We start from the raw sequence: 27,744 nt of genomic DNA, 5'->3' as shown, positions 1-27,744 counted from the left end.
TGTTATTTTTGTTGTTGCTTTTGTTTGTATTTGTTTTTCTCTTGTTTCTTGCGGCTCTTTGTGTAATCTTTCATTCATCGAGTCATTCATTTTAGCGCCGCTCATTGCTGCTTTTGACAGTTGACTGGCGAGATAGCGTCGTCATTCCGCTTGATTGCTGGATCTCTTGTCGAGGCGTCGTAAAGTGTGGCGTATGTGTCGGTGAGTCAATAAGTTTTGCCACATTGCCTTGAACTTGAATGTTGTACATTGTGTGGATACACAAATCGGCGGGTAATATTTAGTGATATGCAGAGATAACTATTGAATTCGCTTCGTTTAAACTTGGAAGTTGCAATTAAAGCGCTTCGGCAGGCCTTATGGGTATGAAGTTGACATCTTTGATCAAATAGATATGTAATATTTGAGATTTGGAGTGATAATATTTTATAACCTTTTCATTTTGCCAGTAGAAAGTGGAGCTGAGTAAGCTAAGCGGTTTATTCATCTATATTTTTAACAGATCATTTGAAAAGTCCCAGGCTTTCCATAGAAAAACACATGTTTTTTGCAAACTTTATTCAATTCAACATATGTAGTTCCCTTCAAGTGTGATACACTTATTTTAGTGTCCCTCCACCATTTTTGTTGTATGATTTATTCTTTGCTTCAAAAAGATCTGCCAGATCTGGAGAATATGATGGATGTGGAAGCAATTCGAAGCCCAATTTAAGAATTTTTGCCATCGCTGTCACTTACTTGTGCCACAGTCTATTGTCTTGATGAAACAGCACTTGTTTTTCTTCAGAAATGTTTCATTCATTGTCACAAAAACACGAGTTCATTACGTTTGAAAATCTCCAAACACTGCTCCAGCTATCCAAACAATTTAACTTTACGGTCAATTAAAATTATTTTGTGTACTTTTTTGATGTTTTCGTTGGTAACAACGTGTTTTAATCGTCCGCTATGATTACCGTCTTCGGTGCTCATTTCACCACGTCTAAACTTTGCATACCAATACTTGATGGTTGATTTTGCTGGGTCAGTGTCCGCAAACTCGTAAGTTTTTGCTTCAAATGTATATTTCCCTTCAAAATATGTTTTACATGACTCCATTATTTCACTTCGAAGTCCAATCGACAGTTCCAGGTGGACTGCATACGATGAATCCGCGTGGTATTAAGCACGACATTTTCATTAGAGAATATTGGATCAAATCTATATATATATGTAGGTATTACCCGATGGATCAAATGAGAAGCTAGGAACAGAAGCGGCTTTCTCCTGTTGTAATCTATACGCTGAAGGTTGCTTCAATCTACATGACTACAATTCAGTCTTTTAGGCCGAAATTACGGACATAACAGAAGGTGCCAAGCTTGCTTAATTTTCCTAACCTCCTTCAAAGGTTGTTGGCGGCAATAGATCTTAGAGAATCACCTTTGGTCTTGGAAAACTAGCAACGCAGGGCATATGCAGGTGGTGGACAGAACAAAAATCCTATATTTCTAGGTAAATGGGAACTAAGTAATATTGTAAGAGTCATCACAGGGCGCGTACACTTCAGACCTCAACTTAATTAAAATGGAAAAAAGGATTCCGTCAAGCGTGAAGGGGAGGAAGAGAATGAGATATACTCCACGAGTCCCAATGCGCAAACTTAAGAGGGATTGTGCGGTCGGAGTGAAAAAAAATCAAATCCACCGGTGCGGGTATATACTATCCAGAATTAGAAATAAGTCAGCCTTTTAAGTTGCCGGACCACAGCAGTATGCTTCAAGCTGAGGTCTTTGCTATTGCGTGAGCCGCGGAGCTGGCCTCCAATGCACCTGTAGGCAATTCTAGAGTCAACATCTACGTAGACAGCCAAGCAGCAATTAAGGCAGTAATCTCGTAATGCATATTGGCCAGTGGAAAGTGTTGCCAGAAGCAAGCAACCTTACTACTACTGGGTGCGAGGCTACAAAGGCTTCGAAGGCAATGAAATAGTGGACGAGCCAAGAATGGTGCATGGCTAACCCCTGAAAACGTGATCAACATTGATTGTCTTTACGACGATCTGAATAGAAGCATGGGAAAGAAAATCAAAACCCGTTGGAACGAGGTACCTACATGGGTGCAAAACTGTAAAATATGTGCAAAACAGTAGGTCGGAAGTACACAAAATTCCTATTGGCACTCGATAGAAGATACTATAGGAACATAATCGGAATGCTAACTCTTTGTGGTGACACACGACCGCACAATGGTGCTGACGGATCGAGAAGACTCCAGGAAACGCCCATAGCAAGGCACCAGGGAAATAATGGATAATCTCTTGTGCACTTTTCTCGCATTTATAAGATTACGCTGTAAGGATCTGGGGTTCCCACGTTATGATACACTGTAGCAGGTATCTATAGTGAAGCCATAGTGTCTGTTAAAACTCGGCACTGGCGGCAAGCACGGTATAATCTCTCCTAAAGAATTAATTAACCTACCCCGTGAGAAATTCCGTCTCCTCGTCGCAATATACACATGCATTACCTCAATTAACTATTCTATTCTATTCTGTTAAAACTTCATCTGGTATCGTCTATGTGTGACTCATTGTCCTACTAGATTAACCTAACCTAACCTGCCAAATCCACCACCTTTTCAACCAACCAACCAAATGATGTGAACAGAATATTGGAGGTAAAACCAAGATTGTCGTGATAATATATTTGATTTTTTTTAATGTGTCTAAAGCTCAATTATTCACAATCTTCAATCAGAAGTGACAAATTTTGGATTTTGAAATACAGGAATTTAAGTTGAGAAAAATTTGGTGAGATTTAATTTAATTTAATGTGAAAAATCTTCAGCATTAGTTGACCTCATAACTGTTTATATAAATACAGTTGAAATCATAAAATTTTGGCTAGACGCGTTCCTCCATTGCATAACTCCAATTTACTTTTATAGCCGCCCCGAAGGCCATAAATTGACCCAAGCTGGCGTTAAACAACCAAGCCAAACTATCAAAAAAGTGCGTTTATCAAAACGTACCTGCGAAACTACTTTCGTCAATTACTCACACCAACTAAATGAATACACTAATTAGCAATAAAATGTGTGTTGGCAATATTAACCGTTATATATGTGTGTATTATCCGTTATACAATCAACTGAAATGCATAAATTGCCTACAATGAGTACTCAAATAGTTTCAGTTCCACCATTTCCACCACAAAGCCACACCTTTGCCCCCACTCTGCATTGCTGGTGAGCCGGCAAACTAACGGCACTCGGTTTTTGTTTTCTTCTTTGCTGATTGCCACCAAAAACGCATTTGTTGCAACAAGCACGATGAAACTTGACTCGTAAATTGAAATGGCCGCAGTTAATTATGAAAACAATTAAAGGAATTCACCAACACCGCCGAATAACCGCACCTTGCGATGTCGCCCTCACCACCCGCCTTTCGCTTTTATGTGGCGACGGCGGCGCTGCGACCCATTAGCCTTAACACCATTTGCAGTGGCAACGAAAATAACAAACAGTTAGTTATTTCTATGTTTGTATATTAATATGTGTGTGTATTTATGTTTGTATGTATGCGTGTGTGTTTATGAAAGTGTAAGCTGTAGGAAGCGGCGGAAAAGCGCTCGCCTTGAATACCAAAAACACCAAAAGTAGTGCAGCAGTTATGTACTCTCCTCTCTTCTGCCTTACTTCTGGTCACCTTCAACATTCGCCGCACAACTGCTTGGCCAAAAAAGGAGGTTAGCTGCAAAGCAACAACAAATCAGTACAAAGTGCAGCATGAAAAAGCGTATCGCGTGCCTTCGGCTCGCATTTCGGTTGACGCGACCACCCAAACAAACGATAAACGTCTGCAATTTATAAAATTAAGTCTGAAGGCGACACTCCAACGAACAATGGGCGAACATAAAGGAATAAAAACAACAACAAGCGAAATGTAATTGGTAAATGCAAACGGAAGTGAAAAATGCGCTCAAAATGAGATTGCTTTGTTTCATAGTGTTTGTGATTAAGTGCGTGTTACCCTGTGTGTGTGTGTTTCTCTGCGTGTGTAAGTATTCGTGGAAAAGTGCAATTAAAGCGGTGCAATGAAGTGTCGACGACTGCTCGAACCACCAACGCCCAACACGCAATGCCAGGCGGTTATGGTAGGGGAGACAATTTGGTTGCATGGCCGTTAATAATGTCACTTGGGCTCAGGGGTCTGAAAAATTTCATTAAAAAATATGCAATTTTATAGTAAATTTTACTCTATAAGACTTAAGGAAATACTTTAATCGGCAATGACTCATGTTGAAACCTGCTTCAATAATGTGTGCCTTTGTGGTAATATGATCTTCATCACTTTTATCGACCTTCTCATTTTGAGTGAGGAAGCGCAAAGGCCTACTTTTAAGTCGTGGTCCCAGTCTCATCGGGGGTTCTTAAGGAGTTTGCGCGGAGAATATTGAGTTCCCCCGCTCCTATAGACGATTACCTGAAGGCCCTCTGCAAAAAATGTGTCTTATTGTAAGGAAGATAACTAACTCTGGTGCCAAGAGGCTGAAATCAGCCAAATGAAGGATTTTCTATCAGAATAGATAAATAAAGGGTGTTATTTTTTAAACAAGTGGTTTACAACAAGAAACAAGTAAGGAAGGGCTAAGTTCGGGTGTCACCGAACATTTTATACTCTCGCATGATAAAGTGATAATCGAGATTTCATTATCCGTCATTTACATATTTTTTTATTTTGGTTCCTAATGTATATATTGTATTATACAGAGAAGGAATCAGATGGAATTCAAAATAGCGTTATATTGGAAGAAGGCGTGGTTGTGAACCGATTTCACCCATATTTCGTACATGTCATCAGGGTGTTAAGAAAATATTATATACCGAATTTCATTGAAATCGGTCGAGCAGTTCCTGAGATATGGTTTTTGGTCCACGACGCCACGCCCATTTTCAATTTAAAAAAAAAGCCTGGGTGCAGCTTCCTTCTGCCATTTCTTCCGTAAAATTTAGTGTTTCTGACGTTTTTTGTTAGTCGGTTAACGCACTTTTAGTGATTTTCAACATAACCTTTGTATGGGAGGTGGGCGTGGTTATTATCCGATTTCTTCCATTTTTGAACTGTATATGGAAATACCTGAAGGAAACGACTCTATAGAGTTTGGTTGACATAGCTGTAGTAGTTTCCGAGATATGTACAAAAAATTTAGTAGGGGGCGGGGCCACGCCCACTTTTCCAAAAACATTACGTCGAACTTAACCTTCTTATGGAGCCAAGAAATACGTGTACCAAGTTTCATCATGATATCTCAATTTTTACTCAAGTTACAGCTTGCACGGACAGACAGACATCCGGATTTCAACTCTACTCGTCACCCTGATCACTTTGGTATATATAACCCTATATCTGACACTTTTAGTTTTAGGACTTACAAACAACCGTTATGTGAACAAAACTATAATACTCTCCTTAGCAACTTTGTTGCGAGAGTATAAAAAAGCGCTTAGAAGTAAATTGGACTCGCTTTTTTACGGATGAATCAAAACATGCGGGAAGGGGTTATGGAGGGGTACGTTGTCGTGAACTTTCCATAAACTCCAGTTTTAGGCTTCTTCATAATTGCAGTGTCTTTCAAGCGGAGATAGCTGCCATAAAAGTAGCGGTAAATCTTCTGCTCTAAAGCGCAGTCTCTTTCAGAGTGGTGGCTAAACACTCCGATAGTAAGGCAGCAAAATTAGCCTTGACTTCGCTGACTATCCTCAAGACTAGTGGAGGAGTGTCTAGACTCCTCATCTTAAGCATGAAGATACTTTAGGTTGAGACTAGTTTGGTTGCCTGGCCACAGCGATATTGCAGCAAACTGTAAGGCTGGTGAGCTTGCTGGAACAGGAACCACAGTCTCAATAATTGCAGAATGGGGACGTGCAGGAGCTCCGTTGGTTTCCTGTGGTTTGCTACTGGACCGCTGGACCTCAGAGAGCTCAGCAAGCGCTGTTCAACTACCTGTTCAACTACCACCAGCTCTGCAGCCGTAAGGTCCTTCTTGCCCGGAGTAAATCGGAAAATCGAAGCTTTTTGACCTTAACAAGAATCCAGCATTCTTTTAATGGTTAGAAGAGTGTTTAGTCAAAAGATCGCCGCCAACCGTACAGGGTTACGAACTTCTGCGACTGCTTAGCCGGAATTCATCTACCTCGATAATTTTAAACCTATGAATTTGGTTGGTGAATATCTATATTTGGTTCAATTCATGTTATTATATTTGTATCTTCCTTATTTACACATTTTTAGCATTATTGCACTAGTTGTGTCTCACATATCAAATTTCATGCTCACAAGTCAAAGTAAATATTTACACGGTTGACAGCAAACCCATAACAAAATGTTTGTCTTGCTTCAAATAGAATTTTCTATGAATATTATACAATAAATATGCCCAAGCCTACGGAATTAATATCGTAAATATTTATGGGTCCACAATATGATGTATTGCCAACGACAAAATCAGCAGTTTGACGTTTGCGATTAGTTCGTCGCACGCGGAAAATCGAAACCGAAATGCTGTCATCGATACGTCAAAGCGCTGACATTTTAAGCGGGTGACAGCCACGACGGGCCACCGACGACAGATATGGTGCGAGTATTAGCATAACGCCAGCACGCAGTTGGCAGTCCAAATATTGTTGGCAACAAAACAAGCAATAATCCGCTGTAACTGTATTGTGTGTGTAAGGAAGGGGAGTGCGAGGAAAGCACCACAAAGCGGATGAGATTATAAAGTGGCGGAGTAACTGTTATGGTGGTCTACATATATGGTGGCTAATATTGAGAATTTGTTTAGAGGCATATTTATTAAAAATACATAATTTTCTGCTAAGCTTTTTGACAGTGTAGAGTAGCTGTAGAGTTCCATTCGGAATAAGTTATGTAATCGTTAAGTAAAGCTATCTGGAGGCTATCGGAAATAAGTTCTTAGGAAGTTTGAATGTGATGGATAGTACTGAGTTCGAGGGCAAGAATTATCCTAAACGTCTTGCAAAATCTGTCTGAAAGTTTTCCTTATAATAGAAGATGCAGATATTGAAAGGAGGTCTATATATTCCTGTAGTTTTGGCTTCTTTCTGATATAATCGTAAATTTAAATACTTACCATATTGATCCATTTGCCATGGACCTTCTCGTGCTTCTTATTCTATTTCTTATTTTTTGGCGTAGACACTGCTTACGCGGTTATAGCCGAGTTTACAACAGCGCGCCAGTCGTTTCTTTTTCGCAATTTGGCGCCAATTCGAGATACAAAGGGCAACCAGGTTCTTCCCTACCTGATCTCTCCAATGGAGTGGAGGCCTTCCTCTTCCTCTGCTTTCCTCGGCGGGTACTGCGTCGAATACTCCCAGAACTGTGGCTTTTTCATCCATTCGGGCGTCGCATAACTCATACAGCAGTAGATTGAAGAAGTCTCACGATAGGGAGTCGCCTTGTCTGCAACCTCGTTTGGTATCGAACGGGGTTACTTATCCGAGACTGTTTCTTCCTTTTGATTGACAGGGTTTGTTATGAGGCAGATCTCAAACCCAGCGTACAACCCTGGTGAGCGGATGTTTTACCTTTCCACTTAAGTTCGCTTTCAAACAGATGTATTTTGGCTACCTGCAGGATACTTGGTCTAAGACCGTAAGTCGTGAACTGTTTGAGCCATATGTAAAATAATCGTTTCTGCCCACTTCCACATGAATGACGCTCAGAGAACTTTTCTCACTTGGGTGAACTTCTACACATGGATCCATCCTCCTTCTAAAGCTTAGCTTGGTTTTTTTGGTAGGTTTATAAGCCACACATAGACCAGTTTTGGTCCTTTGAGATACTAGATGGAGTTTCGATACAAAGTCTATGCGAAGTAGTCGTGCTTGACTCGAATTTCAGACCGTGTAGCCGACTAATGATGCCTCTTCCAGTCTCTCATACCGTGAGGCCAACAAATACTTGAAGCGTTGCCTTGCTAATGAAGGAAAAATGCGCAAGAGATACTCTATTGTTTCCCTGGTGTCTTGCTTTTGACATTAATTGCAGGCTTCTCGTTCTTTCTAATGTTGTTGAAAACCTTTAATTTTTCCAACGGGTGACTTAAACTCATAACCAACTGGGAATGTATGTAAAACTACCTAATAACCCACTAAGAGATCCCTTTGAGAGCTTGTCTGTAACAAAAATCAATACAAATACAATTTAGTTGTAAATTAATTTCTATTGGCGGCAATGGTTACCCTTAAACATGCGACCGGCCATTAGCCACCGCATTTGGTCAGTCCCTACTGACATACCCATGTCATGTGTGTCCACAGAAACGTTGGCACTGACGTCAACGTTGGCTGTCAGCATTGACAGTGCTTGCTGGAGCATGGGAAACTAGTGATGATGGCTCAAATGGTAGTATTAGCAAGAGTCATCAACACACTTTTTCACACACACACATACATACACAAACTTAGTATGGCTGACGAAGCCATAAATCTGCCAAATTAACTTGAAAGCGCTTAGCGACGGATAAAGAGAAAAAGAGTGGAAGCCAGAGAGAGAAACCGTTGTCTGCTGTCAAAAAGTAGTGTTCAACAAATGAAGTTTCGACCGCCTGCCCTCCCTACAGCTCTTAGTTATCGCTCATCAACTCTTATTTACTTTACAACTAAAAACTAGTAAGAAGAAGAAGAATCTCTCTTCAGAGTTGCATGCGCTAAGTGGGCGTCCCAGCTGGGCGGCGGCATTTCAAATGACACAAAACTTTTGCCGCGTTAACGGTAAAGTGAAGTTGTTGGCACATTTACTTTCTTATTCGCTGAGCGACTTTTAAGTGCTTAGCTGCTGAAAATGCGAAAAGCTTTAATCTACTTAACTAACAAGCATTCGAATAGCTAATTTTAATACTCATAACTACTACAAAAGTATTTACTCACTCGTCGTTGTGCTCAAACAATTTAATTCCGGCATAAATATGCGTTTTACTCGTAGTAGCTGCAGCTCAGCTTTGCTTTTGATGCTCTGTTTTGTTCACATAACGGTTGTTTGTAAGTCCTAAAACTAAAAGAGTCAGATATAGGGTGACGAGTAGAGTTGAAATCCGGACGTCTGTCTGTCTGTCCGTCCGTGCAAGCTGTAACTTGAGTAAAAATTGAGATATCATGATGAAACTTGGTACACGTATTTCTTGGCTCCATAAGAAGGTTATGTTCGAAGATGAGCAAAATCGGCCCACTGCCACGCCCACAAAATGGCGGAAACCGAAAACCTATAAAGTGTCATAATTAAGCAATAAATAAAGATATTAAAGTGAAATTTGGCACAAAGGATCGCATTAGGGAGGAGCATATTTGGAAGTAATTTTTTTAGAAAAGTGGGCGTGGCCCCGCCCCCTACTAAGTTTTTTGTACATATCTCGGAACCTACTATATTTATGTCAACCAAACTCTACAGGGTCGTTTCTTTTAGGCATTTCCATATACAGTTTAAAAATGGACGAAATCGGATAATAACCACGCCCACCTCCCATACAAAGGCTATGTTGAAAATCACTAAAAGTGCGTTAACCGACTAACAAAAAACGTCAGAAACACTAAATTTTACGGAAGAAATGGCAGAAGGGAACTGCACCCAGGCTTGTTTTAAAAATAGAAAATGGGCGTGGTTTCGCCCACTTATGGACCAAAAACCATATCTCAGGAACTACTTGACCGATTTCAAAGAAAATTGGTATATAATATTTTCTTAACACATTGATGACATGTACGGAATATGGGTGAAATCGGTTCACAGCCACGCCTTCTTCCAATATAACGCTATTTTGAATTCATCTGATGCCTTCTCTTTATAATATATACATTAGGAACCAACGATGATAGCGGAATAAATTTTAACAAAAACACTATATTTGAGCTGAGGTATCCCTTGTGGAAAAATTGTCGTGATCGGACTATAACTTTTGAAGGTCTCTGATATCGAACACGAAGAACTCAGTGCCTAACCTAACCTAATTTTTCACCGAAAATATCGGTAAACCTCTTAGAATTTACTTCTAATTAATTTTACAGCAAAATAAAAAAAAAATTGTAAATGACGGATAACAAAATCTCGATTATCATTTTCTCATGCGAGAGTATAAAATGTTCGGTGACACTCGAACTTACCCCTTCCTTACTTGTTAGTAAGAAATTTGATGTTGTTATAAAAAAACTCGCGAGACACAAAACTTCTAAAATCATCTATTGAAAAATTATCGATTTTCTTTTACTAGGCATTATAACGGGTGATTCAAGTAGATGTACAGGGTAGGCCATTTAAAGTTGACCCATTTGTTTCTAAAAAAAAAGAACAAAAGAAAACAATGTTTTTTGTTCATTTCAAAAATAATTTATTTTGGTCCAAGGGGATTTGTTTCAGCTAATATTTAAAAATTAGATCGCGTAAATGGGCACCTTTAGCTTTGACAGCTAAATGCACTCTTTTTTCGACATTTTCCATGACTTTGGCCAATGTTTCGGATGATATGGCGGCTGTTTCACGTCGAATGTTGGCTTTCAGTTGAGCTAAGGTCTTTGGCTTATTAGCGTATACCTTGGATTTCAAATAACCCCACAAATAAAAGTCTGGTGGCGTCAAATCTGGTGATCTCGGTGGCCAGTCAACATCACCATTTTTCGATATCAATCGCTTCGATGGCCCATTTGCCAAAATTAAGGCGTCGCGGATAATCAGCTGGGTTTAGTTTTTGTGCCATTTGAATTTTATATGGAAACATCTTCAAATCTTTATGAATTATGCGTCGGAGAGTGGTGCGAGAGATGTCTAATTCCTGAGAGCGGCGATAACTCGATGTCGATGGAGTCTCCTCAATACTGGCTCGTACAGCTTCGATATTTTCATCAGAACGTCTTGTGCGTTGTCTGGATGCATGACTGGCATTACTGAGATTACCGGTGTTCACAAATTTTGCGTATAAAGACTTAATTGTGTTCTTAACTGGAGCACTTTTCACTTTATTTTTTTTGCGAAACGCACGTTGAGTTAACACAATTGAAAAGTTATTTTGAATATAAAGCTGAACAATTTCAGCGCGTTCTTTTGGAGTGTACTGTTCCATGGTATAAATTGTCTTCGAATGACGCTTCTAACGCGGTATGACATTAGCCGATTTGTCAGCGCTGTTAAAAGTTACAGCGTTGCCAGATAGGTCAACTTTAAATGGCCTACCCTGTACTTTTTTCAATGGCCTTTTTTGACAGGCCACGCATGAGTCGCGTCAAGCTTTCATGTTACTTTTGTTTAGTATGGCTTCTGGAATAGTTCCAAGAAAATCCGACGTTTCCAACCCAAATTTTGTTCGGCGATGAATGCAATATCTAGCTCAATGGTTTGTGTGTTTTTTCTTTAAAAAAGCGAAATGGATCACCCTTTATATGTACTATATTTTCATTTTCACCTATGATAAGTCCAAAAAATCAATTTTAATCATTTAAGCGTTGATTTAAGTATATATTATATATAGTAAAATAATACTGGTAATTAATAAAACAACTATTTGTATTTATTTACCAGTTATCACGCCTAAAAATATACTAATGAAATTTTTTTCTCTTTTACAGGTATGTAAATTTCCAAATACGAGCAAAAGTTATACTTGTAATAAGTGGTAAGCAAAATTTAATTCTTCAGATTTGCCATACGAAGGTCATAGTCACTGAAAGTGCAAATCGTCTTAGATGTAATGGTTCCGGCCAAGTAGGACTATGTTGTTATCATATCTTTGTTGGTGATCCTTTGTTTAATTTCGAACTCCTTCTATAGAATCTGGAATTCGTGAAGAAGCTATATCATTAGAGTTTACATTTTAGAGCTGAATTTGGTGTAGTTAACATGTTTTGTGGGCTTTCATGGGCTTCACATACATCCGTACCTGTCCCTTAACCAATTTTAGCAAAGTTAAAACTCCACTATTTTGAAATTCGGGACTCATTTAGCTCGAAGAATAATACCTAACTCATTTCATCATATAATCTTCACATACCCCTCACTATTTTCTTCTTCATAAACGTCTTTCTTTAATTGTAAAGCCCTTACTATAGTTTCGATAGTATATAAGGCATCATCATGTACACTCCTGATTCCAAATTTGTTGTATTACTACTTGTCCTCATGGAAAAAGTTGAAGTCGAAGCATTTCTTTATCTAGCTTTTGCAAGACTGAGGTTATAACATAAGTTATAACATATCGGCAGTCATACCTATGGCGAACCAGCATAGATAGCCGAAACTTCGTTGATCCATGAGTGTCTTTATTATCAACTTTTTAAGAATTCTAACAATCGATCGGTGTTATAGTCTGTCCAAGTGAGCTCTCTGTTAGAATTGACCTCTTAAACTAACCTAACCTTATGATCTCTTTTTTGATGTTCTCTTGGGTTGATTTGGATATTAAAAAATAATATTTATTATATTTTATAGGAATGATTTAGATTTAGATACACAAGCATTAAATCTCGTACTCGAGTTCGTGGCACATTCTAAAATTGTTATACCATATAATGAAGCTGCGCCTTTGACATTTTCTGGAACTAATGTATCTTTCTTAATTAATGTCTTAGTATCGCTATTTTTAAGGCTATGTTCAATAAAAGTCTAAAAGTCGAGCAAATAGGGGTTGAAATACATTTAATGTCGAAATGCGATACCAGCGCCACCTGTTGAGTGAAGGTTGGACAAATAATGACATCCTTTTTAATGTATTAGATTCTGCACCCAAAGCTTCACTAAATCTCATATTTTATAAATATATGCAATTATACCTTCACTTTACCGCAATATGTTGAAGAATTTATATTTTTGAAATTCAAAACACCTTAAATCTCGGCATGCTATACAAGTATATTTTTTTTTAAGTTGCTGAAATTTAATTTTGAGCCTTCAGCTAGTCCAGTAGGCCTCCAATATAATTAACATATTTCATATTGCATTATTGTCCTTAACACATTATGCATGCTCCGATTGTGAAAGCAAAGACTTGCCAGTAAATACATTTTAGGAACCACAGTGCAACTGCATAATCATACATTCAAGGGCTACAAGCATTCCAAATAATATTTCAGACGAAGTTCGTACTCCACTCCGCTAGTGCCATGAAAATATTGCCTTTTACCACAGAACTTTAAACAAACACGTGCGTAGATACGTATATAGTGTGTGCTAGTTTCCAAAATCCAAAATCCAAAATAAAAGGAGCATTTATGTGGCATTAGTGGAGTTGGTGCCACATTTAGCCGCCGCAGTGTAATTTCACTCATTTTCGGCCACTAAATTTCATGCTCCTGCTTATGTTTGTACATTTTCAATTGTACTTTATTGGAACAGAAAAAAGTATCAAGAAGGGATCTAATAATTTCGGGTGCACCGGACTTTTTCAGTTACTTTGAAGTCGTCCGATTAGCAAAAGTGGTTGGATCTTTCTCCTTCTATCTCATATATTTTCAATATCAAACTTAGAGATCACTAAATTTTGGTGAAATACCTCAGAGAATTACCGTTATTTCTGTGAAGTGCAAGCACTCAGTTTATATAGGGTATTCGGTGGTTAGAAAATAGATTGTTCGATTTCGAAAATTTTTAGTTAGAGTTGTCATATATCTCTGTTGTGTTTCGATACCTGTATTGTCGCTTCTTGTGAATAGTAAAATCTAATAAAAATAGGCGTGGTCGTGGACCGATATGTATGCTTTCTCAGATGTTAAAGATTATAAAGTGGGCTATGCCACGCCTTTTTCGAAATTTCACAAAGATATCCATTGCGACTCTATGTTTTGTGAATAGACGAACAGACAGTCATCCGATATTGAACTCGTCTCTTCTTCTCGATCATTTTTATATTTCCCTGCATCCATCTCCTTTACTTTCCGGCATTAAAAATCTATTGTACCGTTTGTAACATATTGCGTTAGTTACAAAAAAAAACAGCAATAACAACAGCAAACGATTAGCTACCGGTGGCTATAACAGCGGCGTAGCGGCGGTTATGGGTCGAACATGTGGTAGAGTATTTTTGGCCCGCTGCCCAATGCCTGACATGACCGCAACATATCCAGTTATGTTCGTATTTTATTTCACAGCCCATATGCGCTGCTGTAAATTTGCTCGTAACTGTGTGTTCATGTGTGTGTGTGTATGTGTGTATGGGTGCGCAGCTAGTACCAATGACCGGAAAAGTAATGCGGGCTCACGACCTATTGTACTGCTGCAGAATTTCGTTTCAATTTGTTGTGATCTTTTCTTTTTGTTATTTTTGGTTTTGCGCCTATTTGAGTTTTTGGCCAATGCAAGCTCTGTGCGAGCGCCTGCTGCTGTCTATGTACTTAGCAAACTTACTACTCGCAAAAACATGCACTCTGCGTTTGTATGTGTTTATATATGTATGTGTGTGTGTGAGTATTTTTTTTTTGTGAATTTCTGCAGTTCTGCCGGATTGACCCATTTCAATATGGCTATTATGCCGCTTCTTTGTTTTCATCACATATTGTTTTATTGCAATCATTTTGGGCATTTTAAAGTCGGCAATATTGCGTTGCTAGTGCGAGATATTTTTATATTTTTATTTTCGTAAAAATTTAAATTTTTTCGGGCATACTATTTTTGTTTTTTTTCTTTTATATATTTTTTGGTATACAAATTTCAAACATATATACATATAATTTAATTTGATATTAAGTAAATTTTTTATAATTAATTATCTAATTAATTAAATTAATTAAACTTAATTATTTAAAATTACTTTTGAAAAAGATTAATTAAATTTAATTAATTATTTAAAATTTAATTTGAATTAAGTAAATTAATTTGTTAATTAATTATAAAAATTTATTTAATTTAAAATAATTAATATTTTCATATATTTTTCATATGTTTGGAATCAAAAAAAAAAATTGTAATTAATTATTTAAAATTTAATTTGAATTAAGTAAATTAATTTGTTAATTAATTATGAAAATGTATTTAATTTAAAATAATTAATATTTTCATATATTTTTCATATTTTTGGAACAAAAAAAATCTTTAATTAATTATTTAAAATTTAATTTGAATTAAGTAAATTAATTTGTTAATTAATTATAAAAATTTATTTAATTTAAATTAATTCATATTTTCATATAAAGGGTGATTTTTTTGAGGTTAGGATTTTCATGCATTAGTATTTGACAGATCACGTGGGATTTCAGACATGGTGTCAAAGAGAAAGATGCTCAGTATGCTTTGACATTTCATCATGAAAAGACTTACTAACGAGCAACGCTTGCAAATCATTGAATTTTATTACCAAAATCAGTGTTCGGTTCTTTTCTTTTTTATCGACAAATTTTGTTCAGCGATGAGGCTCATTTCTGGTTGAATGGCTACGTAAATAAGCAAAATTGCCGCATTTGGGGTGAAGAGCAACCAGAAGCCGTTCAAGAACTGCCCATGCATCCCGAAAAATGCACTGTTTGGTGTGGTTTGTACGCTGGTGGAATCATTGGACCGTATTTTTTCAAAGATGCTGTTGGACGCAACGTTACGGTGAATGGCGATCGCTATCGTTCGATGCTAACAAACTTTTTGTTGCCAAAAATGGAAGAACTGAACTTGGTTGACATGTGGTTTCAACAAGATGGCGCTACATGCCACACAGCTCGCGATTCTATGGCCATTTTGAGGGAAAACTTCGGACAACAATTCGTCTCAAGAAATGGACCCGTAAGTTGGCCACCAAGATCATGCGATTTAACGCCTTTAGACTATTTTTTGTGAGGCTACGTCAAGTCTAAAGTCTACAGAAATAAGCCAGCAACTATTCCAGCTTTGGAAGACAACATTTCCGAAGAAATTCGGGCTATTCCGGCCGAAATGCTCGAAAAAGTTGCCCAAAATTGGACTTTCCGAATGGACCACCTAAGACGCAGCCGCGGTCAACATTTAAATGAAATTATCTTCAAAAAGTAAATGTCATGAACCAATCTAACGTTTCAAATAAAGAACCGATGAGATTTTGCAAATTTTATGCGTTTTTTTTTTAAAAAAAGTTATCAAGCTCTTAAAAAATCACCCTTTATTTTTCATATTTTTGGAACAAAAAAAATCTTTAATTAATTATTTAAAATTTAATTGAACTTAATTAGTTATCTTAAAATAAATTAAATTAATTATAATTAAATACATTTAACTGGAAAAAATAAGTTTAAAATATAATATTATATATAATATTATAAATTTTCTTTTTGTTGTTATTTTTTTCGTTTTGAATATATTTTTTATAATTTTTTACTGAACTTAATATTTTTAAATTTTCACCAACCATGACAGCTGACTGACAGCCCATAATCGGATAAAATGGTTTCTTCCAATAACAGACAAATCTTTAATTTGTAATCAGGCAGTGGTTCGTATTCATAAATATACATTCTTACAACGAAGCTTCAAAAAAGTTAATCTCATACGATTTAGGGTAGTCCGTACCAAGTCCTTAAGCGCATAGATAGGTGCCGCTATTATCGCAAGATAAATTTACTATCGTGTGGTACACAACTTTTGGGGAAACGGACCTTTAAGTTTGGTTTTGACCGCGCGTGCTCGTACTAAGTTCCAAACGGTCGGTAATTCGATTCTTGTGAAACCAAAATCAATACGCCCTTGGAAGCTGTGTATTATGATTCTTTTCTCTAACGACCGTCAAAAATATTTGCAGACCACTGATTGAAAATATGTGCGATAGGTGAGACTATAGGCATTTAATTTTTTTTTTTCTTAAATATTAGATATGAAAAAAACGGTCAGAGTGATAGGTCGCATCTGCCCTCTCCATACGACCATTTGACAGCAGTGTTTGATGCTGTTCAAGCGCAATCCTTGAGGGTTGCTCTGTCGTTTTGTGACCGTCACTAAAAATGGATCTACAGGTAAACATCAGAGTTTAAAAAACAGGCAAAACATTGGACTTAATCAGGCGAATCTGTTCCTGTTCCTAAGCCAAAGAATACTTTCCTAATGGTCAGAAAGGTGAAGGCTATCGTTTTCTGAGACTCACATCAAATACCTATAGAAAGGAAAAACGGTTATCGGACTATACTAGGTCGAATTATTGAGTTGATTTCATGCCAAACGGTAGAAAAGGTAACCCATTTGGGCCAGCAAAAAGTGATCTTTCTTGATGATACCATGCAGGCTCACCTCTTCGTCATCGCTACAGCCAAAACGGTTGAGTTATCGTTCGAAATGCTACCACATTCTAAAAATTTACCACATTTTTTATATTACAGAAGTTGAAACATGGTTGGATAGGCCCTGGAATCGAGCATTTTTTTTTCTAAAATTTATATACCTTTTGTAGCTTTAGTATTTGGCGGGCCTTGTATTTGTATGCGCCGGAGAACGAAGACATTTTTCACACCGCATTAGAATTCATTTTTTCAACGTTGGTACTTTTTTTTGCAATATTTCTGCATTGCCACTAGTTCTCGAGTCTAGCTTAATCTTCAGACACTCACTATGTCCACTTGTGTGCGCATTTTCGAATGAACGCTGACCATTCGTTCGCTTCTCATTTGGCTGCACGCTGTTGTTGTGTGAGTGTTTTCATTCTGATAGTTTTTTTTCCTATTTTTTGTGTGGCAATTCCGCACGTCCCTTTCGCAACTGGCCAACTGATATGTGTTTCATTCATCGATTCAGTGAGTCAATTGATTGTCTTCGTGCGCTTATCAATTTACTGCAATTTAAACTGCTGCGGTTGTGTGTGTGTTCGTTTCAAAGCGTTTGAGGTGGTTTGCCTTGTGCTTGGCTGTCTGACTAACCGAAAGTACACACATGCACATACATGGTGAGTTATTGATGTAAGCAGAGTAATGATTCCATTTGCAATTTGACTCATTTGAATTGGTCATACATACATACTTACATCTGTACATGCATATGATACAGTTATGTCATAAATTAATGCGCAAATGAGGAAGAATTTACTGACTTTCATAGTTATATACATACATACATATAAGTTTATGTATACTCATATACATATGTGTAAATGAAATTTGCAACTATAATCTCTAATGCATAATTTATTTATGCGCGTAATTCGATTACTCAATGGACTGAACACTTTTTTATAATTTTTTGTTTTTTTTCGCTTACTCAGTCACACGCCAATTTCGCTGCGCAAAAAATCTGCGTGAAATTTAAATCTTAATCAAACTCATAACTGCACTGTTCCGTATAGAGATATGAATACATGTATGTACATGCATACATATATACTCGTACATATGTGAATATGTAAAGCGTTGCAGTAAAGCTCACTGCAAATTGCATTAAATTGCTCAAATGCAGTCGTTTAGCTGCACATGCGTAGACATGCTTGCACGCATAATCGCACATTTCACTACCCACATACACACATACATATTAATTTTCTACGCTGACTGCACATTTCGATATTTTGTTGCATAATTTTTGTTGTAATATGAGTCGGAGCAATGAAAATTGCATAATTTTCGCAGTCGATAATAATGATATAAATATATGTATGCTTGCTTTTAGTTTGGAGCTTGAGCATAATATTGAAGCTTTTCTGCGATGCCTCTTGTATTTGATCAGTCTTTTGAAGTCGAGCATACTGGTTCCATTGAATGGATTCAGTCATCTGAATATAGTTGAACCCAGTCGGTACTTCAAAAAAGGCTACGCTGGCTTTATGACCACGGCCTCTGATTTTCATTTGGGCCTGTTATTTGTTCCCTGACTAGCAGCTATATTCCTCACCTGTTTGTGGGTCCGTGGGTCTTTCTTGCTCTTTTACGCAAAACTTTTTGTCACTGACCTTCGTTTTCGTTCGTTCACGAGGCTCCACAAGGCTTGTCGCGCACAACTTCGAAGTTATTGATACGGGGGTCGTGATGCATCTGTTTAGAAGTCCCCGTTTTTTGGATTTTCTGCGATGAGAATGGTAACTTTTGATTACGTCGAAGAATTCGTCTAGCTGTGCCTTTCCGATCTTAACATCCATGCTGATTTTCTTCTGTTTTTCCACCGCCATCTTCATCGTTTTCTCGATACCCTTGAACTTTTCTAGGAATTCCGGTTCTGTCCGTCTCATTTGGCAAATGTATTCTTGTTTCGGTGAGTTTTGAGGTCCTTCTGTGGCGGCAGCTGGGGTGCTCTTTCCTTCTCCTTGTTTTGCTGATAGTTTTTGTGTAGCCAGAGTCTCCCTTGAAGCTGTCTTTTCTCCAGTTTTGTTGGGTTGTTTTGGAGTGACGGTAAGTATAGGGGATCTAAGTATCCTACTATTCTAGTTTTCCTCGGCTTGGCCATCTTCATTTCTGTGTGTGTTTTTGTTGTTGCTGTGTAGTCATTTTTTTTTGTGGGTCCCCTCTTCAAGCCGCTATCTCCGCACGTTGTAGCAGCAGCTCTTTATGAACGCCGTGGTTATCTATGTAAGCAGCGTGGCCTTGAAAGGGTTGACATAAGTCCTTATGGAGGCTTATGTTCAGAGCCAGGTTCGGAAACGAATGCGGAGCTCGTCTGACCTGACTCTGTGAACGCTCTCTCTCGTTGTCACCCCGGTGGAGGTTGAGGATGCTTATTTAAAGGCGGCATCTTTTCGCATCTTCGACGGAGGTTCATTGGGCGCATGAGGCATTTTAAGCCAAGCCTTTCTCTCCTACAGCTCTTGGTCGGGGGCTGTGTATTACTAACATGTACTTGTATTTCACACATTGACCGACATTTTCGATCAAAAGTTAACTATGCGTGCTGGAGTCGAAACATTCAGTACCTAGGGGCTTGAACAGTTTTTAATGGATTTAAGCAATTTTTGATCATAAGTTGCCACTGAAGGCATTATTCGTGCAAAGTTTTATCCTCGAAATTAGTTTTTTTCAATGCGGTCGACACGATATCTCAAAATCTTATAAGTCGATTTACTTCAAATATGATACGAGAGTTATTGAAAGGTCTCAAGAACTCGAAGTTTTTGTTTCGATATTTTTGAGGAATTCGAAAAACTCAAAAATTTAATTAAAATCATTTTTTTTTTTGGTTGCCGAAAAATATTTTTTTTTTATTTATTTTTTCTGTAAAATATTTTTGGTTCAATTTTTTGGTTTCAATAATTAACAAAAAATAGTTTCAAACTACTAAAAGTAGTGGCAACTATTATTGTTTTTTATAATAATCCGAAGTCCTCAAATTTTTCTATGCACACAGCGTTTATGTAGGATTCATTAAATGTCACGTATACGCCATGTACACCCTTTGCTTCCCTTACTTACACTTGCACCCTATAAGTGAGCATCTGTACATAAATTGATATTAAATTTAAATAACACCATAAACACGCATTAAAATACTAACGGTAGTTTTTAAATGTCAACAATTGCGGTTAATTTCGAAAATCAAGCAAAGCCAAAACCGTGCACTTCACACTAAATGCTTTAAACGAGTGTGGTAATTGAAACAAATTATGAGTGATAATATTTTAATAGAGTGTACTCCAGCAAAGAATGGCCCATTAAATTTATATTAAGCGAGCGCTGCATTTTTAAAGCACAGTTACATATGCTTGCGTATATAAAAGTGTGCTTGTGCGTGTGTCTTTACAATTGCAGCGTCATGTGGACTTTTATGCAGCAATTTCCACTATCATAACGCTGTCATTACTTGTTGTTTGAATATTCAATTTCTGGCCACAGGCGGTTAGTTGGTCACGATCGACTTGCCGGCCTGCATATAATTACACGGCAGCATATATGTATGTAGTTGTGTATGTGTGTGTCTGTGACTACCGGCAGGCCATCAATGATTTGCGCTGTGATAAACTTAATGTAATTTAATGCAAATATAGTGGAAAAATATGATGTGTTGTGATGCGTTAAGCAATGCGACAGCATTCTTTTCCAACTGTATATATGTATGTATGTATAAGTGTGTGCTGTGGCGTTGAAATGCTGTGTGATTTAATGCTGAAAACAAATCATAGATTTGTGTAGGTTATGGTTTCACTCTGCGGTTGTTGCGTGAAATTAAATATGTGCGGCAGAAGAGTATGTATAAAAGAAGAAAAAATGTTCACATCGGCTAGAATACCCTTCAGAGTTGCATTTCTTAGAGCATAAAGGAGTTTAAAAGGTTTTTAACTTGATTTTTATCGTTTAGTTTGTATGGCAGCTATATGCTATAGTGATCCGATCTGAATAATTTCTTCGGAGATTGTATTGTTGCTTTAAAAAATATGCTACGCCAAATTTTGTGCAGATACCTTGTAAAATAAACAAGTTTTCGTACAAGAATTTGATTTTGAGCGATAACTTTGCATGGCAGCTATATGCTATAGTGGTCCGATTTTGACAATTTCTTGGAATATTGTAGGGCTGTACTAGATAATATTCTACTCAAATTTTCGTGTAAGTATCTTGCCAAATAAAAAAGTTTTTCATATAATAAATCAATTTTGAACTGTCAGTTTGTATGGCAGCTATATGTTATAGTGGTTCGATTTCAATCATTTCTTCAGAAATTGTATCTTTGCTTTAATTAATGAGTTAAGCAAAACTTTGTGCAGATATCTTGTAAAATACAAAAGTTTTCTATACAAAAACATAATTTTGATCGATTAGTTTGTATGGCAGCTATATGTTATAGTGGTTCGATTTCAATAATATCTTAGAATATTATAAAACGGTATTAGATACTATCCTGTACCAAATTTCGTGCAAATATCTTGTCAAATAAAAAAGTTTTTCATCCAAAAACTTGATTTTGACCAATTGGTTTGTATGGCAGCTATATGCTATAGTTGACCGATTTGATTAATTTATTCCGAGATTATACCATTGGCTTGAAGAACAATACATGCTTAATTTCGTAAAGATATCCTGTCAAATAAAAGAGTTTTTCATACAAGAAATTGATTTTGATGTTGAGTTTTGGTTATAAAATGGTAATATAGTGGTTAGCGTACACTCATAATGAAACAAAATTTAAGTTTTGGTTATAAAATGGTTATACATAACGGTTATTATATCTGATAGCGCTTTTCGATTTTTTTTGATACGTTCAGGGCATACAAAATTGCAGTGTTCAACTGGATATGCGTCATGTCTGTTCGTAGCTATGTGTCACTCCTATGAGTTCATCAAATTTTTGCGGCGTCAAGTGCATGCAGCGGTTGGCTTAAATGAAAAAAAAGTAAACTCGTGTCTGTTTTTGTTAAAAAAAATACAAATTAAATTGCAAGCACTCAAGTGCACATGTGTGTGTTTGTAATTGTTTGCGGTTGAAGCTGTGCCGCAATTAAAGGCAGTGTGTCAACATTGTTTGGCTTTTCGAGCGCAGTCACTTGTACTGCTTTTCCGGGAGTAGCGGCTGTTTGCTTTCGATTTTTTTCCACAGTTCGTGTTATTCTTCTTTTCATCTCTTCCTGCTGCACATTCAGCTTTGCATACATTGCCATTGGCTTTGCTTAAGAAGTGGGTACAACTAAATAAAGTGTGTGTCTTGTCTAAATGTGTGCAACATGCCCGCTTGCAAATCCTGCTAACACAATTCCTTGGCCAATCATTTACCCATGTACGTGTGCGCCGCAACAAGAAATGCTAATAGGAAGAAAGAGAGGGAGAGGGATCGGTTGGCAAGAGAATTAAATCATTGCGTCAGGCGTTGTTGCTCTTCACTAGGGTGGGTTAGAGTTTTTGCAATTTTGGTAATTTTTGTTGAGGTTTTTGGGGCCCAATTTAATAAAACTTTCTTCTTCTTTCATACTCACGAAAACGTTGGCGCCATACTCTCTTTTCTATTTTTCCCCGTTATATCGATCGGGCAAGCGATCCACCTTCGGCTTAGGCATTAAACCCATGTCGATGCACGTCTCTTCTAAGAGGCCACTAAACTCTAAATCCATACCAGTGACCGTATGCGTGGTTTGGTTGGGTTCCTCCTCCTTAATTAGGTGCTTGTCATCTGTACTAGGTATATAGTTATTTTCCTGTACCTCAGTAGCTTTTCGACTGACTTCTCTTGAGTGGCCAATCAAATGTGAACTCGGGGTCTCCCCTATATAAGCTTCAGTGTGAGTAATACAAGTAGATATAGAACTTTACAACAATCTGCTCACGTACAATTCAACTAAGTGACCTCAACTTATTCTAATTCAACTCAACCTATTCTCACTTGTTTCGACCTAACCTCATTTCGCTCAAAATAACTTTATTCTACTCAATATAGTTCATTAAATTCAACAGTTAGTACACCTTATCCTTTCTCAACTTAGCCAAAACCCACTCAATCCAACTCATTCTACCTAATCTCACCTCATCTTAGCTTATTCAACATAATCTTATCTTATTACAATTTCTCACAAATATTTCATTTAACTTAACATATCTTTACTTAACTTATTTAAACTACGCTGAACAGCTTTTGCCTAAACTATCAAAAACTAACCTCTCATAACGATATGCTAACCTCAAAAAACTTTTGCTACCCCTATTATAATCACTGCCTTGCGGATAAAAGTCAACTTTATATATACAGCTCCACTTTAAATACTCACCTCCACACTTACCACACTTCAGCTGCCCTCTTTTCTAACACTTTTACCGCCAACTAGCCAACTCACCTCCTACTCACCTCACCCAGCAAGTGTGCTTCATAATATAAAGGACATGCTCCACTTAATCGCTTGCACATTGAAGTCGGCCGCCTGGCTGCTTGTCTGCTTGGCTAACTGACTGCTAGAAGTTTGCACGTTGCATGCCAAACGTGATGTGGCACAAACAAAAGGAATAAAGGCCAAACAAATAAATCTTACACAGCGTGCGTCTACGGCAGGCAACTAACTCTTAGCTGCAAACACTATTGTTTATGCAAGATATATGTATATATACATATATATTCACTTCTTTATGCTCTTTCACATGCTGCATAATACATGTATTTGTGTTAGTTTTTCCTGGTGGCAGGTGACAAAAAACTCTGTGGAGCGCCAACTTATTGCACCTTTTTGCTGCAGTTTCAATTAATTCTCGCCACAATCTGCCGCTTGCCCCGCCTTTGGCTGTTACAATGTGAGCTGTGGAGTGTATTTTACGACTATAAGGTTATAATTCAATATGGCAGCACACACACACACATACATGCATATGTAATTAAGCTACAAACTAACACTGTGTGTTCTGTTCGCAACTACCTGTGCAAAGTTGTTGCTTTTGTGGCATTAAAATGTTTTTTGCTTGCGGCTAACTGACATTTTTCAAGCACAACACAAATATTAAAATATTCACATACACACACAAACATTTAAACACATGTATACTTACATATGAGCAGCTGAATTTTATAAATTACGAGCTCGAGCTGAGCTCACTGCCAAATTTTGGCAACAAAATGCCTGTTCGCATGTTCAAGAGATATATAACATACACTTTTGAATACACACAGCCACATATGTTTATATTCATATAGCCATATATCTGTATATACACACATACATACATATAAACACACATACATCTTTATATATGCACTTTACTTACCTCCTTACTTACTCGTAAGCTCTCTTTAAGCCGCCTTGATGCGCTGCAATACAATTTGTCAGTTAAAAACCGACAGTGCAATAAAGCATATTCCATTTGACAGCCGAGCTGGCTAAGTGCAAGCCTCTTCTGCTTCTTCTTTCTTCTTCCATAATCCGCAAAATTGCCGATTATTGGTGGAAATTGTGGCAAATCCTTAATGATCCCACAATGCAGCCACAATTTGACAAAATCCCCACAGTTGCTTTAGCTTGGGTTAATTGAATTTTAGTATGCACTAACACACACACACACATGAGCAGTGCTGTATTCTGTGTATTAATTGAAGTTAATATGTGGTGGCTCAAATCTTTGACATTTATGGTGGTTAAGTCATTAGGTGCGTAAGCTCTTGAGTGGGTCAGGCTTAAAAATTTGTTTTATAAGAATTTATGTCCTTCGTAAAAGACAGCAACAGCGATGCCTTCAGTTTATTTTCGGGGCTTAGTAAGGTTAAACATTTTCTACACGCATAGTCAGCGCCCTCCCACGCTAATCAAGCAGTGTCTGTCCGCACTAGAAATTGCTCCGAGCTATTTCATTATCTGACTCGTTTGAGTATGGGTAAATAGCGGAATCGCTGGAAACTGCAAAGCCATTGATCTTGTCCTAGGAGGCATCCTTATCTCACGCACATCGGAATGGACCGAGTTGGATCTCCATTGGCATCTTGCGTTCTAGCACTGGAACAATGGACATTGCGAGCGCTTAGCAGGTCGGGTTCAGGAACATTTCTCTTTATAATTGTATTCTTACAACAAATTTCTCAAATTTAGGTATATAGGGTGGATGTCTGACCATGCGGCAAGGCTTTTGGGAGGCCCATTCTGCAAACTATCGGGACTAAAACCTCTTCTACCCTCTCTGAACTCTTCACTCAATTATGTCCCCTCTGAACCACTCTGTCCACCTGATAAAGTTCATCAATTAAAAAAGTTTTATATGTGCAACTTCGAAACCATTGTTAGGACACCCTCACTATCGGTGGAGATTCTTTTCTATACAAATCATGGCATTCAGATAAAAGATGTTTTATGTTTGATTGGTTGGTTGAATAGGGAGGTGCGAGAGCACTACACTGTATGCTTCCGCACTTAGGCCATTATTAGGTCCATTGTGCTCCCGGGTGGTAACCAAATTAAGCCTTGTACAACAATTCAGTAAATTTGGTAAAATACCTATTTTTTTTTTCATTCCTACTGCCCAATGTCTCTTAAGTTGGAGCATTGGGAGCTTTAAAATATACAAGCTGGGAATTCGCAAACTTAATGTTTCAGAGTCTCACTATCCTCTTCTGAAAGTTGGATCTTAAGTATAGTTGCCCTGTGAGGACCCCTATAATGTTGCTAAGCTCCCAGAAGTAGAAACTTGGACTTGATGTAGTGAAAATTTAGCCCTGAAATGTAGGCAACACGTTTAAGTGTTAGTTTTATTTTTTTAAGCTTTTATGGAAAAAGAAACTGAACACATGGCGAATGGTGTTGGATATACAATATAGCAAGCGGAGAACTAAATCTAAATCACACTTTGAACCAATCTAAAAAGTGTGATTTAATAAAGGCAAAAACGACAAAAAAACAACTAGAGGATTGCCTACATCTAGGCGTTATATTCAAATGCATTTCATTCAAACCGAACTCGGCGAATTTTGTGGGAATTTTATACGCGCTTTAGATCTCCGAATATGTATGTGCATATATTATAGGTATTTTATATAAGCTGAAACTATGGATAGTTGTCAGTATCTTTTTCCAAAATTCTTTAGTACTACTCCAAAATGTAGGCAACATTTATTTACAAAATTTATTTACTTTTCCATTAAAGCCATAAAGCCATTACTTTTTGTTTATGCTCTCGCTCAAAATCTCCATTAAACTTATTAAAATTATTTACTTACGACTTTAGAAAATTCCTGCTTCTTCCTCTTGCTGAGCGAATACTACTCGATGAGAGTGGAAAACAAACAAATACAATAATTTGAAAGAAATTCAGAACTTTGGCAATAAAAGCAAATTTTCCACTTAATTTCACGGCAGATAGTTGGAAAGAGTCAACCAGGCTGAGGAAGTGAAGAATGGAAATAATAAAAACAGACAGAATTTAAGAGGGAGAAACTATTCGCAAAAAAAAAAAAAATTACGTGAAGAACTGAAGAAACGAAGGTGATGAGAGCGAAGCTAAAGACATTTTTCAAAGAACTGACCATAAGCGAGGCACAGGAGAAACATACACAGGTTATATGGCGCGAGTGTGTGAGTGAAAAAAATGTGAAAACTTCAACGAAAGTAGAAAAGAAGTAGAAAAGAAGTTGCTGTGACCAAAGTTGCCACAAGTCAGGCTATGAAAATCAATTATTATAATTGAGCGCCGAAAGAAGATTAATAGTATGAGCTAACGAAACTGAGTGGCAGTGAGAATGAAGAGGTGCGACGGTGAGCAAATGATAAGAGCATGAGATTTAAGTTTTTACAAAAACAAAAACAAACAACTTTTTTAAGAAGAAATTGTGCAAAAGTTCGATACTCTGGAGTAACTGTGCTATAAAATTGTTGTTGTTGTTGTTGTGCGAGTCACAGCTTTGCTGGCAGCGCCGCAAGTAAGAATGCAGCAAATTGCCGAGCGGTTGCTAGACAAGTAGACAGATTAGCGGACAGACAGATAAAAATTGTTGCGAGACAAAACAATGCAATGCGGCAAAATGGCCGAGCAAAGTACAATAAAAACAAATAAAAAAAACACTCACAACAACAATAAGAGGCAGCATTGTTGCTATTGGCGACAAAACAGGAAATTTATACTTTGTTGTGATTATCTAACAAATTTGCGCTCGCATTCGTAACTCGTACAATGCCCCACGCATTGTTGTTGTTCGTCTAAACGACACTTATTCTGCTTTTTCAACTCTTGTTTTCTTTGTTGTTTTTTTCGCGCTACTGCAGCTAATGCCGCTGCCTCGAAGCTGCCCGCGGCACTGATGCGTTGCATTGCCTCTATCGGCGCTCAGTTGACGGCTGTCGGCTGTCGGCCGTCGACTGTTGTCTGCCAGGCAATGACCATGCTCGTCTGTCTAACTGCTCGCCTACTTTGTCTCACTCGCTTCACTGCAACTGCAAGTGTTCTGGCTGCTGTAGC

At 37.6% G+C, this 27,744-nt stretch overlaps 1 protein-coding gene across 20 annotated transcripts in view; it reads left to right on the top strand.

Moving 5' to 3' along the window:
• The window catches only part of LOC105229183 (sodium/potassium-transporting ATPase subunit beta-1-interacting protein), a 236,659-nt gene that overhangs the window by 75,123 nt on the left and 133,792 nt on the right, over nucleotides 1-27,744 (top strand). The window lies entirely within an intron of this gene.

Source organism: Bactrocera dorsalis, chromosome 3 (genome assembly GCF_023373825.1).
Source record: "Bactrocera dorsalis isolate Fly_Bdor chromosome 3, ASM2337382v1, whole genome shotgun sequence".
Taxonomy (NCBI): domain Eukaryota; kingdom Metazoa; phylum Arthropoda; class Insecta; order Diptera; family Tephritidae; genus Bactrocera; species Bactrocera dorsalis.
Note: the sequence above shows the minus strand (reverse complement) of the source record. Positions and strands in the feature narration are given on the sequence as shown.